This window comes from Hemitrygon akajei, chromosome 13 (genome assembly GCF_048418815.1).
Source record: "Hemitrygon akajei chromosome 13, sHemAka1.3, whole genome shotgun sequence".
NCBI classification, from domain to species: Eukaryota; Metazoa; Chordata; class Chondrichthyes; order Myliobatiformes; family Dasyatidae; genus Hemitrygon; species Hemitrygon akajei.
Window position 1 is genome coordinate 35,120,449 of NC_133136.1, and position 6,491 is coordinate 35,126,939.

Here is a 6,491-nt window from a genome sequence, read left to right on the forward strand (position 1 = left end):
GCAGCAATACATTTGGAAGCCGGGTCTGCTCCTCCAAACCCAAGCTGGATCCACCAACACCTTGGCCAGCTTGCTCCTTCTTCACCTTTCCAGCCTTCGATGCCCCGGCCGGTTCTCTGGCCCCTTCAACATCTTGGCCAGCTCTGCCGCTGACACAAGTGCAGCTGCTCTGATCAACGAGCAGCTCACTGATGGAGCAGCCCTGCTGTACCTGATGTTCTTGGACTAGAATTGTCCTTGGATCATAAAAAAACAAATTGTATAAACAAAACTTGCCTGTCCTTCCTCAAAGTCTCACGACACACGGCATTTAGTTGTATACCAACTGCCACATCCTCAGCCCTATCACTTAGGTTCCCATCCCCCTGCAAGCTAGTTTAAACCCTCCCCAATGGCTCTAGCAAACCTGCCTGCAATAGTGTTGTTTGGAGATTCCATTTTTCCTAAAAGGGAAAGAAATAACTTTATAGGCACCTGGAGACAGAGGCCCAGCAGAAAGCCTGATACCTAAGGATACAAGATGGCACCAACAAACAATGCAGCCAATGGTGACGTCCTGCAGACAGTTCACAAAACTACTACCTCTTCTCCTTCTTTTCAATATGCTTCTACTACTAAACTGTAATTTATATTTTGATTATGTGTTTTTGGGCTGACTGTACATTCTGCCACTTTTCCTCTCATCAAGGTTGAGAGCATGTTTGAGAACGGAGTGTGTGGCCTGATGGCATAGCACCCATCTATGATCAGCTCCATCACTCATTGGTCTGGCCAATTAAAGCATCAAGCAGGATTGAAATCGAGGAGGGTGAGAACAGGTGTCCAGTGCCACCTGCCTCTGTTTGATGGGTTTCTCCCTCCCTCTTTCCCGCTGCTGCCAGGGTAAGGTGCAGGAGTCTTGGACTTTGGGCAAGTTTGATCGGCACTGCTCTGTGGTTCATGTGTCTCCGGTTACTCCTATTTAACGGTTATTTTGTGTGAGTTTGTTTGGGGTGCTTTGGTGCAGACTGGCTCTGTCTCTGTGGCCTGCAGTCAATGAATGGCACAGTAATTAACTGAAATGCACAAAACTAAACTGATCATGCCTTGGCCATCTCAAGGACTCTGCTGTTTGGTGTTCAATATTCTATTATTCATTAATTTTTTGCTGTTTTCATTATTTATTCATTTTTTGCGTGTTAGGTGTTTAATGTTTTCTTTGAATGGGTTCCATAATGTTTTTTTGTTCCAGGACTGCCTGCCAGAGAACAAATCTCAGCATTGTATATTGCATACATACTTTGATAATAAATGTACTTCGAATCTTTCAAATCTCTGAAAATCTGGTGAGTGAAAAGAGGGCAGGAAGGTCAGCATCACATTGACAACCATAATATGCATGAGTTTTTAGGTTCTGCGAAAGTTATCTACAAGTCCATCATAAAAGGTCCAAGCTGAATGAGAACTAGCAATAAAGGTGAACCCATTAGTGACTGAGGGCCACGAGAAGCACTTCAACCATGACTATCCATGTTGTGATCACACATGCCTCCATCTTACTACATCTCACCTTTCTGCCACTGATTACCAATCAGAATTCAAGAAGACCACATCCCAACTCAAAAGTGACAAGCGCGTAGAGCAGACGGCATCTCTGCTGAACTCAAAAAACTGATAAAGCTTAGCAGCAAAGAGCTCCAGTCACTAGTCAACAGTATCATTGCTAACATCATGGAAGAGGAAGATATTCCAGGAAGCCCCTGAGATGAGGTAATTATGACCCTGTTTTAGATAAGAGGCAATTATTATCAGTGTCCTCCTCAATCCCTTCCTCTTGGTGGCCAGAAAACTGTTTTATGAATCACAGTATGGATTCTGTCCCTTGAGAAGCTCAGTGAGTACGATCTTCACGGTGTGGAAATTCCAAGAGAATGCAGGGAACAACAATTAATATATGTACCTTTCTTTGACCCAACCCAAACCTTGGACTCCATCAGTTGGGAGGCGCTGTGGAATGCTCTCCTGAAATTCGGTTGCCTACAGAGGTTGAAATATAAAGCATTATATTTCAATTAGGTGGACAGGTGTCAAACAAGGCTGTGCCATTGCTCCAACACTGAAAACTGCCTTGTTGTAATAATTGCATTACACTTCCAACACGTTTCCCGCTTACATGACCTAATCTTTAGAGCTAATACAAAGCTCGTCAAGCTGAGGTAACTACGTTCCAGAGTAGAGTATCCGAACGTCAGCAGCTGAGCTGTCTTCTGCTGATGATGCTTCTAACTTTGCATGCTCAGACCAAGCTAATCTCCAACTGACGCAAACAAACTAAACCTTTCATATTAAGGCATCTCAAATATTTTCATTTTCCAGAAGATTTTTCTGATTGCGTCCATGATATCCTGAAGTGGGAAGGTGAACAGTTAGAGGTTGTGGTACAGATTGGTACCAACGACATAGATAGCAAAAGGGAGGAGGTCCTGAAAACAGATTACAGGGCGTTGGGAAAGAAGCTGAGAAGCAGGACCATGAGGGTAGTAATCTTGCGATTACTGCCTGTGCCACATGACAGTGAGTAAAGGAATTGAGTGAGGTGGAGCAGGGGGCAGGGATTCATTGGGACCTCGTTTGGGCAGGTACAATAAAGATGGGTTGCACTTGAATCCTAAGAGGACCAATATCCTGGCAGAGAGGCTTGCTAAGGCTTTTGAGGAGAGTTTAAACTAGAATTGCTGGGGGTTGGGAACTGAACTGAAGAGACAGAGGAAGGGGTGGTTGGCTCATTAATGGAGAAAGCTTGTAGGCAGTGTGAGAGGGAGGAGAGGCAGGTGATAAAGAAGGGATGCGCTCAGACTGAAGGGTTGAGATGTGTCTATTTTAATGCAAGGAGTATCATGACTAAAGCGGATGTTTAGAGCGTGGATCAGCACTTGGAGCTATGATGTTGTGGCCGTTACAGAGACTTGGATGGTTCAAGGGCAGGAATGGTTACTTAGGTTACCTAGTGTCAGGCTTTGGATGTTTCGGAAAGGACAGGGAGGGAGGCAAAAGAGGTGGGGGCATGGCACTACTGATCAGAGATAGTGTCATGGCTGCAGAAAGGGAGGAAGTCATGGACGGATGGTCTACTGAGTCTCTGTGGGAAGTTAGAAACAGAAAGACGTCAATAACTCTACTGGGTATTTTTTATAGGCCACCCAATAGTAACAGGGACATAGAGGAGCAGATAAGGAGACAGATTCTGGAATGGTGCAGTAATACCTGGGTTGTTATGATGGGAGATTTTAATTTCCCCAGTATTGATTGTCATCTCCCTAGAGCAAAGGGTTCAGATGGGGTGGAGTTTGTTTGGTGTGTTCAGGAAGTTTTCCTGACACAATATGTAGATAAGCTGACAAGAGGAGAGGCTGTACTTGGTATTGGGAAATGAACATGGTCAGTGGTCAGGTCTGTCAGTGGGAGAGCATTTTGGAGATAGTGATCACAATTCTATCTCATTTACCATAAAATTGGAGACGAATAGGAGCAGACAAGTTAGGAAAATGTTTAATTGAAGTAAAGGGAAATATGAAGCTATCAAGCAGGAACTTGGAAGTAAAATTGGGAGCAGTTTTTCTCAGGGAAATTTACTACAAATGTGGCAAATGTTCAGGGGATATTTGCATGGCATTCTGCATAGGTACATTCCAATGAGACAGGGGAATGATGGTAGGATACAGGAACCAATCAAAGGCATTTTCAAAGGCTGTTGAAAATCTAGTCAAGAAGAAAAGAAAAGCTTATGAAAGGTTCAAAAAACTAGGTAATGATAGAGATCCAGAAAATTATAAGGCTCGCAGGAAGAAGCTTAAGAATGAAATTAGGAGAGCCAGAAGAGGCCATGAGAAGACCTTTGTGTGCGGGATTAAAGAAAACCCCAAGGCATTCTACAACTATGTGAACAGCAAGAGGTTAAGATGTGAGAGAATAGGACCGAAGAAATGTGACAGTGGAAAAGTGTGTTTGAAACCGGAGGAGATATCTGAGGTACATAATGAATACTTTGCTTCAGTATTCACTACAGAAAAGGTTCTTGGATTGTAGGGATGACTTACAGCAGATTGAAAAGCTTGAGCATGTAGCATATTAAGAAAGAGGATGTGCTGGAGCTTTTGGAAAGCATCAAGTTGGATAAGTCACCAGGACCAGGTGAAATATACCCCAGGCTACTGTGGGAGCCAAGGGAAGAGATTGCTGAGCCTCTGACAATGATCTTTGCTTCATCAATGGGGATGGGGGAGGTTCCAGAGGATTAGAAGGTTGCAGATGTTGTTCCCTTATTCAAGAAAGGGATTAGAGATAGTCCAGGAAATTTTAGACCAGTGAGACTTACTTCAGTGGTTGGTAAGTTGATAGAGAAGATCCTGAGAAGCAGGATTTATGAACATTTGGAGAGGCATAATGTGATTAGGAATAGTCAGCATGACTTTGTAAAGGGCAGGTCTTGCCTTACAAGCCTGATTGAATTTTTTGAGGATGTAACTAAACACATTGATGAAGGCAGAGCAGTGGGTATAGTGTATATGGATTTTAGCAAGGCATTTGATAAGGTACCCCATGCAAAGCTTATTGAGAAAGTAAGGAGGCATGGGATTGTTACAAACCCCGTAACTGGGTCACTTACCAGCAAAGATAGAGAGGTCCGTTGAAGTCTGATGGTACTATTTTTAACAGTATTTATTGGTAAAAATACACAAAAAAAAATCAATGCAAACATACAGATAATATACATTGTCAATACTAACTCTAAAAGTGTGGGTATAATAATAATCAATAAGAAATAAGCTCTATCGTTGTCTAGGGGATAACGTATTGTCCGATGGAAATATAAAAGTCATTCAGTTCATGCAGGCTGCAGCCTTTGGTTGGAGTCAAGAAAGAGATTTTTGAAACTTGCCAGCTTTTCCTTTTTATGATGTCAATCCTTCGAAATTTCGTTGGTGTCCTCTTCTTTAGCTAAGCCGTTCTTCCGTGGTAAGGCCCCAATCCCAGCATTGGGAAAGGACGCACGTGGGCCCTCCACCGGCTGTCGCTATTAAATGCTGTCATGGGATTTCTAGCGTTTCTCCTGGTGCATCTAAAGGGGTTGTTCCCCAGACCCTCTTTTATCCTTACTCACGGGGTCTCAGATGTCAATCAGGTTGGGATGATGCAATCCCTCAACCAGCCCACTCTGGTCATTCCCTGAGGGCTTCAATGAATAGTACAGTACTCAATACACAATTCCGTCTCCAAGAGACAATAGTCGTTATCAATGGTTCCGCCTTTCTGGGGGCCAGGACACATTCCAAACCCTTGTGGATTCTGCGTGTCTCTCTCTCATTTCCTGGGTCCCAGACTTGAATTAATAGCGATCTTGCGATTCTCAAAAAGGAGAGGGCTACTTTGTACCCTTCGGCCCCTCAGAGTTGTGTCACAGTCGTAACACCCCCTTTCTTCAAAGCGTTTTTACCAGCGGTGAAAACGAAGTAATACAGAGTCTTACAGGATTTTAGAATCTAACACAATACAAAAGTTTTTTTTCCACTACAGAGTAATACAGTTATACATTCATTCAGCATCTAAACAGTTAACGATTACATTGTTACTTCCTTTAGTATCTTAACATCTTGTACCTTACTAAAGTCTTGTAGCATCAGACTCCAATTTAATAACCACCTATTTTTATTCCTTTTCTTCGGCAAACAAAAACTAAAGAGTTGTGATCTTAGCTTACGTGTATACTACAAAAGTTCATGCAAATACTAATCTTTATGTTACTTTCAAACTTAACAGTCAGTCTTCCATGGGGGTTGTCTTTATTATTCACATGCTTTGTCGAAATCCCTTAAAACCAGATCCTGCTATTAAAAATAGCATCCCATCAACCCTCGCCCCTTTTCCAGTTAACTCCCACGTGGTGAGTTTGTGCAGAATGGTGAAATAGGCTTTCGCCTGCTCCTTCCATAGGATTTATTTTATCAACAATGTGTTCCAAACTTAGTCCATTTTCTGAATTTCCACACAATTCTTTAAGTTTAAACAAGTTGCTAGTTTTCTCTTCAGGACCCTTCAGGATATTAGTTTTCAGTTTAAACTCTTTGTTCAAACAGCATTTCGAATTCTGCTTTTTCACACCACACCCTTGAATAACAATAGCGTGTGGGGCACCTTTACAGTCCAACTCAACCTGTAATTAATTCGCAGGCACTGCGTTACCAAACCATTGTCTCTGTAGCCTGGTTGCTGCTTCTGACATCAATCCAGACTTTAAAATTTCTTCATTCAATTTAGGAACTACACTTTTCCCTTTTCCTTCAATAATAAGATTCACATCACCACCTTTTATCTCCTCACTAACTTTTAACACACCTTCAAACACAAACAACTGGGAATTCTCATTTCTCACTATTACCAAGGTTAACCCTTTCTTCACTGAACCAAGTCCATCTGACCCACAAGGACTGCATTCCTTTTCAACTGAATTAAAT